The sequence below is a fragment of the Bactrocera neohumeralis genome, chromosome 2 (genome assembly GCF_024586455.1).
Source record: "Bactrocera neohumeralis isolate Rockhampton chromosome 2, APGP_CSIRO_Bneo_wtdbg2-racon-allhic-juicebox.fasta_v2, whole genome shotgun sequence".
NCBI lineage: Eukaryota > Metazoa > Arthropoda > Insecta > Diptera > Tephritidae > Bactrocera > Bactrocera neohumeralis.
The window spans coordinates 70755802-70765857 of record NC_065919.1 but is presented as its reverse complement, the minus strand read 5'-3'; the positions used below and the strand labels follow the sequence as shown (position 1 = coordinate 70765857).

Sequence of the window (10056 nt, the reverse complement as noted above, 5' to 3'; positions counted from 1 at the left end):
AATCGATAAATATAGCAAATTATAACGTACCAGTAGACATATAGATGGCGCCACCTGGAGGAGCTAGATTAAATATATGAAAATAAATTATTAACTATCAATAAGTATACGAAAGTTGGTCAGTGAAGATATATGATTACTAAAGATGGCATCGCTGCTAACAATCACAATTTAATAATACGGCATTCCCTTGAAGACATTTATGCAATCTGCACTTACATACTTTTATATTAAAAAAAAAAAAAACATTACATTAAATGGGTCGAACAAAAAGATTTTTAAGTAATAAGATAGTACATAAATTGAATAAAAGCGACAGGGGAATATTGAGAAGAAAAATTGTTTCCAGTTACCCTCAGTTCTGATAGCGTGGTCAAGATTTGTTGCACTTTTCTGAAACATTATTTATAAGATCATCAACTTTAAATGCCCTTAATATAACGATAGTAAACTTATAATAAAAATGTTCAAAACTGTATGTATATTTATAACTTTTTATTTCCAATATTTTTACATTTCTTGTTATGGGTTGTACATTTTCTTTTAAAAAATTTCTCGCTGTTACTGTCGTTCTTTCAAACTCATAATCCTTGGTATTTACAACATTCAATTATAATGCACCTGATGCAATTGCTTTACTCTTTTGTCTAGTTGCATATTTTCCTTTTTCTTAGTTCGGTGCGGAGGACGTACCTTTTGACAAGGTCTTTTTGTTTACAATGCATTTGTTTAGAGTTCGGTCACGTAAATAATTTGACCGCAGTCAGGCAAAGTATCTGTGTGCTTAAGTGGAATGTTCCCAGCCGGAAAGTGGCTCACAAATTTGGCGAAATTTACCATACGTCTTCGATTTTAGAATTCATTTGAAGCTAGTAACTTTTTATATGTAAGATAAACTGTTAAGGAATCCTTATATATAATAGTTTTTGATTCATTCACTCACAACGTTGTGGTTTTTTGTATTTGGCCTGAGGTTTACCAATTTTTCATATATGTTTTTTCTTTTACGACTTTATCGTAAAATATTTCCTTTCGGCCCCACAAACTAATTCGACGAAGGTTACATCGTAGCGTAGAATGTAAAGCGGATTGACGAAAAAGTGTGACAACACGCTAATGTTGATAACTAAATAAATCAGTGAAATGGCTTTAACCAATTCGTAGTTACATGGCACGGGTGTAATTGGTACAAAATGTCATAATTGAGATAACACATGCAAATTCGACATTGAAAACAGAACACGCCTACTGATATCAAATCAAACATTTTTTTAATGGTAATATTGGCATAATCTCTCAACTCTCCCTTATATATGTATACGATCTAGTCCCTTAGTTTTTAAGATATCGTTTTGAAATTTTGCAAACGTCATTTTTTCTTCAAGAAGCTGCTATAACATATAACTGCAATACAAACTGAACGATCGGAATTAAGTTCTTGTATGGAAACTTTCACATTTGAGAATGTATCTCCACAAAAGTTGGCACAGGTTATTTTCTAAGCCAACAATGTAATCTCCGAAGAAATTCTCCGAAGATCGGTTAACTATAGCATATAGCTGCCATGCAAACTGAATGATCGGAATAAAACGCTTGCATGGGAAACTTCCCCATTTGACGGTATCTCTTCTCAAAATTTGCTATGAGTTATTATTCATAGAAATAATGTAATATCGGAAGAAATTTTTCAGAGCGGCTCATTATATCATATAGCTCTCATACAAACCGAACGATCGGAATCAAGGGCTTGTGTGGAAAACTTTCGGATTTGATGTGGTATCTTCACGAAACTCGACAAGGGTTACTGTTTAAGGTAATAATATAATCTCCGAAAAAATTGTTCAGATCGGATTACTGTAGCGTATGGCTTCCATACAAACTGAACACATAGTTACTATAAGAAATGCACCTGTGAAGGGTATATTAGCTTCGGCGCAGCCGAAGTTATCGTTTTTTCTTGTTTTCACTCAAGTCACAGCTGGCACGGACGAATGGCTGTCTGACCCTGTATATTTGTAACCCTATATCGATCACGATTGGTATTAGGTAATGCGTACTATTGTTAAGTGAGAAAACTATTATACTCCGTAGCAAAATGTTCACTGCAGCCTTCCCAAACGGTTCGTAACCTTGACTATGGTTGGTTGGTTGAGCAATTTCGTTGTAAATATTTGTGAACCCAGACATTCTGACGCACACATTCCCTCTTTTCCCAAATAAACAAGGTTCACCAAAGTTCAGCTACGGAGAGGTCATGAGCAAGTAAACTCTCGCACTCGTACAAACATAAAATAAATGCATGCCAGGCCAGGCCTAGCACATGAATGCACAAATTGCTTCTGAGGTGCATGCAACATACTCTCAATGTCCAGTTAGCGGTTGAAGGAAATGCTTCTTAAAAAGCTTCGGTTAGAAATTGCTTTAGCAGTCTGCTGTGCTTTAATTGAATTTTATACTCCAGCTTGAATTTCTCATGCGGCATTCACTAACGGATTTTTTTAATTGGTGTAATGAATTCACTTCCTATACGATAAAAATTTCCAAGCAAATGAACATGAATTTTTAAATCAAATATAACAATTTCTATTTACTCATTCCGTTGTTTTTGTTTTCCTCAGAACTGGATTTCTATTATTCACAGTCGGCGTACAAATTTACTCATATTAAATAAATACGAGTACATACTTGTACATATGGAATAGTAATTGTTGTTGTATTTTAGAGTGTATTGACTTTGAACGATGGCTCCATGTCTCACAAGTGTTAAATTTTTTAAATTATATATTTAAACTTAAATTTCGCAAAGGAAAAAAATAAAACCTGAGGAAGACAAAGTTCATTCAACGGTTTCGTGAGTTGCAACAATCGCTTAGTTGACAACATATAAACTTATGGAAAGCATAGTGTGCGAACTGGAATGATTTTGTATTTTACTTTTCGTGACTTATTGAAGTGGTGGTTGACTGGTGGAGAGTATTTTTTTGCTTTCTTTATGAGATTGAGATGTGATTATTTATTATTTATATATATGCCAGCATGAATAACACTTGCTTTTATACTGAACTTAGAAATCGCTTTGAACTATCATTTGTTATAGTTTGCGAGCTGAGTTTTCACGTAACTTGTTTTAACGATTTTCGATTGCTAGCTTTGTAAGTGGCGTTTTAGTATAAGATTCGGGTTGTTTTGTTATTCAGTTTTTGATACTATTTTTTTCTATTTTACTCGACAATTTGATCTAAAAGTCAAGTGCATATCCATTATTCTGAAATCTATAAATAAATCCTTCTCAAAGTGAATCAAATTAAATACATTTACAAATACATACCTGACAATACATGCAAGCAATTATCTACTAAGGCTGTGTCAAAATCTCAAGATAAACTCTGTTTAATAGCACTCTCGCAGCTCTAAAATATAAAACTGAGTATTTTCATTTAGGTCATGGCCACGTTTCTGTCTTGACATTAAACTAAGTGCTCCCAAGTACTGCTTTAAGCATTCACGACCACGGCCATAGAGTGTTATTGGTTCCGCGCAATCAGTTTTGTGCTGACATGCAGTTTTCATGAAAGTGTGGTAATGGCTGGTGTATTTATATTTTGTATTTTTTGGTGTTATTAGGACGGTCTTGACTAAACTATTACGAAATGGTTGAGTTAGCTATTTGCCTGACTGTCAAGGTTCCCTGGGGACAATTCGACGACTTCGTTAGAGAAAATTTCTCACCCACTTAACTATATTATCCATAATTTTACTCGTAGCAGGTTTTTTCCCCTTACATAAAATAAAGTTACATATTCTACTATTGAAGCTTCTTTGAAGTCTTGTGGGTTAACTTTCACACATTTCTTTAAAAATTTATAAATTTCTTATGCTTACTTAAACTTAATCATGCATTAAATATAAAAATTAAATAACTTTCTATCCAAATTATGCTTGTACGCGAGGAAGAAACTCGGAGAGCAACTCAAAGCTGCCGACGGAAAAGAAAAAAGTATTTCATTAAGGCAACCTGACATTCGATATAGTTACAAAGGACAATGGCTGATGTATTGGTATAAATCGATGATCTTGGCTAATCATGAAGACTTAGATAGTTTAAGAGTAAATTTGCTTGTTTGATGCCAACACTACTTGTGGAATTCGCTCGATGAAGATTAGCTTCCGTTTGTTGCGTATAGTCATTTATAACAGATAATTACCGGATGCTATTAACAGGTGAAAAAGCAAATTGCGCGTGTGTGGTAAGAAAAAATCTACAAGAAAATAGTAAAACAAAAATCATCCAGAAAAATGGGTAATAATGTTAGTAAGTTGAATTATGCCTAATCATGGCCTAATCGTTTTAGTGTTGCAAGTCACAATGAGCTTCTTTGCTTATTGTGTGAACAAAAGTTCAGTTTTTGGACAGAGCAACTTACTACAAGAGTAGTTTTCTTCGGCTTACTTTACTCTATATGATTGGTGATTATATGTGAGGTACCTTAACGCAACCAAGGGATATGCTTTTAGTATGTGGTATAAAAGTAATTCAAGAACAAATCGGGTCGATACTACATACGAAAACTTCATTTTTCTAACAATGCCTATGCCGAGTGTATCGATCAGTGTACGAGTATGAGTTATACATAGTATTTGCATACATAGAATTATTTGGACTTCGATCCTATGGTTGACGTTTTACACCTTAAGATATTTCCCTGGCTTTTATGACTGCAAGTTGCATGAGTATAAATGTTCGGCTGTACCCGAACGTAGCCCTTCTTTTCTTTTTTAAAAATAACTAGGCAAATTTGCCAGATAAATCTTTGCTGAATAAGTTCTAACAAAACTTTACAATATTTACTTCCTAATATACGAGGATACCCCCACAACAAAGTTCGGAATTATAAAAGCATTTACCATTATTCAATTGAATCCTATCCAGTACATATCTTTGACGACCTTTCTCGTTGAATGATACATGAAAGACACACCGTTATGAGTAAAACATGCTACAGAAACTGAAGGAATCGAATGGAATTTGTGATTATGCTCTATAGGAAGTAGTCGTGTTTGTTGAATGAATTCGGCTATTATCACTCTGTGACACAAGAATGTAAGAATAATGCCACCTGTTAAATTTTGTCGAAATCGGTCGGTCGGGTCCCGAGATATGGGATTTCACCAAAATGTGGGTGGTGCCACGCCCATCATCCAATTTTCACACCAGCTCCCTTTAAGCTCTCTTAACGGACTTCATGCGAGGGCGACAATTCACCAATCACAAAGCAGTGTGCATACAATACGTTACAGCATGTTTAGCAATGAGTTTGAAATCGATTTTTAAGTTTTAAAATTTAAATGAATATTATTACAAAATTACATAATTGATAAACGATTTCTAATTGCATTCTACTGCCATTTGCCCGTTGAATCATATTCATATGTAAGTCAACGACTGCAACTCATTGCTCTTTAAAATGTTAAATACTTTTATAAGATACTGTAAGCCCGAACTGTCAAATTATCATGTTGGGCCTCCCTGCAGCAAAGCAATAATAAATAGGAAAAGCGCCCATAACTGAACTTCAAAGATATTTAAAAAAAAGAGGCACATGGAAAAAAACTTTAGAAAGTGAAGAAAGGCATTAACTTCTCAAGCAGAATTTCAAATTTTCTGAATTTTGCCAAATTGCTACTAATGAAGTTGGTCGGCAATTAGGATTGAGGAATAAGGCAAAGTAAGCCCTAGCCTTTCAGCTGTTTAGCGCACAACTAGAAAGGTAAAACATCTTAAGAGTGTAAGTATCAAAACAATTAGTAAGAAACTACCTTTCTTCTAAAAAATGAGTCCACTTGACTGCGTTTATTCTAGTGACAAAGTTAAAATGAACTTTTTTAACATGAGAATGGACGGTGGTAGCGCAAGTCAACTTGCAAATCTAACGTTATTTTACAAAAATAACCATACGATAGCTCTGTTATATCATTTGTAATAACAATTGATAATTTAAAACAAATAAATTTACATATTTACTTATTTTTCGCATAAAAATTTCATTCATTCATTCTTTTTGAACAAAATATTAAAATTTCATTGAAGTGAAAGGTATTACTAGTATGCCAACAACAAAATGCAGACACGACAAACCACGAAACTTTGTAAATCAGCTGTTTGACATGTCGCTGCCGTCTTGCAAATGTTCACGTAGCAGACTTCACGACGCCATTTGTAGTTCACTGTCTTGCAGTCATGCCGTGTCGCTCTTTATATGTTCACCAGATGAGTTTAGCCGTAGTGGAGCGTTTATGGTAGATGACACTCCGGTTTCTTTTCGATGATTTTGACCAGCTCCACGCGATTCAACAACGCACGTTGTTGGTGGACGTTATCAAGATCGTCTTTTCATCAGCAGAAAACATCCACCTCAGAACTGGATCGATTTTAATGCGACTTTCAAGTGGAATTAAGTTCCATATGTCTTCGAAGGTTTTTCGTATGAAGTCTTATCTGTCTACTGCTTTACTTAGTGAGCGACGTGCCGCACTTCGGTAGTGGGCCTCATAGTTGTTGTTGCATTCATTTGAGCAATGTTGCTATTTCAATGTAAATGAAAACTCATCACCACTTCCGCCTTCGAGAAATTTGAATTTTCCCGTAGAAACCAGTCAGCTGGTAGAAAGCAAAAGCGTACAACTGCTTCCTCCGTTGTTACTACGGGCTTACGCAAATTTTAGCAAATTTCGTTCGATGCGACAAGGCGAAACGTCGCTGAATAACTGAACCCAGAGATAAAGAGATCCCCAACTCTCCTGTCACTGGAAATGTGAGAACCGCTCACCTACCGAACTTTGACAGTTGACTGGATTGGGTAGGTTTTGACGTTTTGTAATTGAAATGACTGGAACGGCCAGATTGAAATTATACCAAAAATATATGTGAACGGAGGATTTTGTTGCCGCCGTTCAAGATAGTTAATAAAAATTTAAAACAATGAAAATCAAAGAAAATGCGAAATTTAAATATATTTCATAAAATGTTTTGTAATTTGATGCATAATAGAATAAATTTTCAATTACAAATGATTACAAACATTTAATAATTGAGAACTAACAGGCTTAATTCACCTTATTATTGTATTGAAAGATCAAAAGTCAGTTTTTTTAATATACCATAAAATCATAAAAAAGGATTTAAGTAGTTTCGTCATATATTAAAAGTCCAATATATAATAATTTGCAATCGTAATAAATGTTGGGTGTTTTAATTTAAAATGCCCAAAAACTCTTATTTTGTTCGATCTGGCCAAAATGGAAAATGCTATAAAAAACGCTTATTTTGAGGCGCTCTCACACTGGAATAAGTTGGGCATCCCATTATCCCTGACTGAAGCATTAAACGTTGTTGGAAATATTTAATCGTCTCCAAGGTACTTAGGCTAAGCTGTACTTTTAAACCTCTCCACTCGAAGACAGAGAAATATTATTTTTACGAGAGCGCAAAGAGAGTCTCTAGTACACTTGCGTGATGCTAAACTCCTTAAATCTCTCAACACAGAAAGTGAAAATATTAATTTTAAGAGAGAGCAAAGAGATCTATTCTCTAAGTTATTGCTGTACTTAGTAGCTCAGCTATACAGTGTTTTGCTGCAGTATAGCGTGAGAAGCAAGGCGAATAAATTCAGTTTGTTTAAATTGTGCGTTGTAAACAGTTCAGTTATATCAGTTGCCGACAATTCATATCCAGATTATACTATACGACAATATTCTATATATCCGTACGTATTAACAAAAATATATTAAGTTGCGTATAACTCGAGCTCTTGAATAGCTAAAAGAAGTCATCCTTCAAGTTTTTTTTTATTTATTTTGTTCTGAGTTGCTATAAAGCACATAAGTGTATACACACGTATGTAGAAATTGACATATCTCATGTTGAGTTTCACAAAATCTTTGTTGTATTATTACCTAAATATGTACGTACATATATACATACATGTATGTATATATAATATATATGTATTTATTTTGGTCATGAAAACCGTTTGATAATATTCTATAAGACCACGCGGTCGCACTTACCTACTTTAGGAATTATGTGGATATGAAAACGAATGTGAAAGAACAACTTACACATAAATTACAGATGATATGTACCTACGCTCATTCTTTCATGTGAAATCTCCGTTGACACAGACAGTCAAATATCATGCAGGCATAAAAATATTATAATGTATGTATGTGCAGTGATCTGCAGTGAATGAGTTAAACACAACTTTGAGCCACTTGCGAAAAATTGAGTATGAAACAAACAAATTATTCACGGAATGAGTACAAGTGTGATTACTGCTCACTTACAGTTATGAGAGAGAGAGAGAGAGTTTTGGCTTGTGAGCTGCTTAGCTTGCATGAAGCATATATTCACAAGTACTTCACAATACTTATGAATCTCTGCTTAGGATTCTCTGACAATTATGAATACAAAACACTTGTGAATATACGAAGATGATTAATTGTGCGCAAGCCGCTTGAGCCTTTTCAGCCTTAACGCTATGAACCAAAAGCTAGAAAATCCCTTACGAATGTACTAAGAGTTGCTATTATATTATTGTATAACAACAAGGATTTTGTAACTGGTTCCAATGATGACTACATATAATGAAATAAAAAACGGGATGTTCATATTTTATATTAATTTTCTCTATTATTATAAAAAATCACATATACATACTTACATTCATGTTATCACGTATGATATTTCATTTTACTTTATAAAATGATAATTCAGTTGTTTTCAATGGCATGGTAAAAAAAATTACTTGAATTATTAACAAAACACAAATTAACACACTTCAGTTCATTTCGGTAAAAAATGAAAATACTAACCATAAAATTTACTTCAACATATGTATGTACAAAACTCCGAAATACATTTATCCTTATATTGAGGTATTGCGCAGAATTACTTTTCAATATCATTGCATTATTTTGCTTTTAACGTTTCGAAGTTCTTATTGCCATATTAATTAGTCTTAAATATAGAATTCCGCAATATTATATTATCTACGTTTTTGGGTGCAAGTCGATTTCTTTTACCAGTTATGGAATTGCCTGCCAAGGAAAATACACTTTCAGACGCCGCACTACTTGCAGATATAGTTATGATTTTATGTGCAAATTTTAATATGCGTGGAAAGTTAGTTTTATGCTATCTACCTAAGCTCGCCACTATTTAGAATGCAAGATGAAGCTTTGCTCTAGGCTTAAGAAAATAATTGAATAAAAGAATAAGAAATAAAGAAGTTTCAGTTTTGTAGTCACTAGAATCATGCGTTTCGTTCCTTTTGAAACCCGCCCGCACAGGTATAAAATTTATTTTGAATAGGCGCGGAATTTGTGAATGTATTCATGGACAAACTACGAACCTTCCAACTCCTCTAGTGGTATACAACAAATAGCTCAAACATTTGTATAGAGAGAAGCAAGTGAAGCCAAGTGTAAGCGATAAGTGATTGTGAGATATATGTATTCACACTCATTATTACACAAGCAAGCCATGTGGTTGTGAGAAGATAATATTCTTAGTGAAAGCAAGTATGAGTGAACAATGTGAGTGAATTTGAAAGTATAATCATAAGCCAAGTATTCACTGCAGATCACTGATGCTAAACTCTTTCAATCTCTCAATACAGAAAAAGAGAAATATTATTTTTACGAGAGAGCATAGAGATCGCTTCTCTAAGTTATCGCTGTACTTAGCAGCTTAGTCGGTCACTAACTGAAGCATTAAGCGTTGTTGGAATTTTTTGATCGTCTCCATGGCACTTAGGCTATATTAAACTCTTTCAATCTCTCAAGACAGAAAAAAAGAAATATTATTTTTACGAGTGTACAAATATTTCCATATGCATATTTCTTGCAGAAGAATTAACACTACCAGTAGGGTACCGGAAACGGTGGTGTGGTAAGCTCGTTTTAGTTTATTCATCAAATAGGATTGATTGTAGTCATTGTATACGAAATAAATTAAAAATTTATTGTAATCGAGTAAAAAGAGTATTTGGTGCGTCT

At 33.9% G+C, this 10056-nt stretch overlaps 2 protein-coding genes across 2 annotated transcripts in view; both read left to right on the top strand.

Annotated features, from left to right (window-relative positions):
- Positions 1 to 7650: 7650 nt before the first annotated feature.
- The window catches only part of LOC126767560 (kelch-like protein 17), an 8789-nt gene continuing 6383 nt past the window's right edge, over positions 7651 to 10056 (top strand). The window contains exon 1 of the mRNA XM_050485026.1: positions 7651 to 7763. The gene's annotated coding sequence lies outside the window, so the exon portion shown is untranslated. The remainder of the gene's footprint in view (positions 7764 to 10056) is intronic.
- LOC126767587 (kelch-like protein 17) overlaps positions 9793 to 10056 on the top strand; it is a 13596-nt gene continuing 13332 nt past the window's right edge. The window contains exon 1 of the mRNA XM_050485039.1: positions 9793 to 9949. The gene's annotated coding sequence lies outside the window, so the exon portion shown is untranslated. The remainder of the gene's footprint in view (positions 9950 to 10056) is intronic.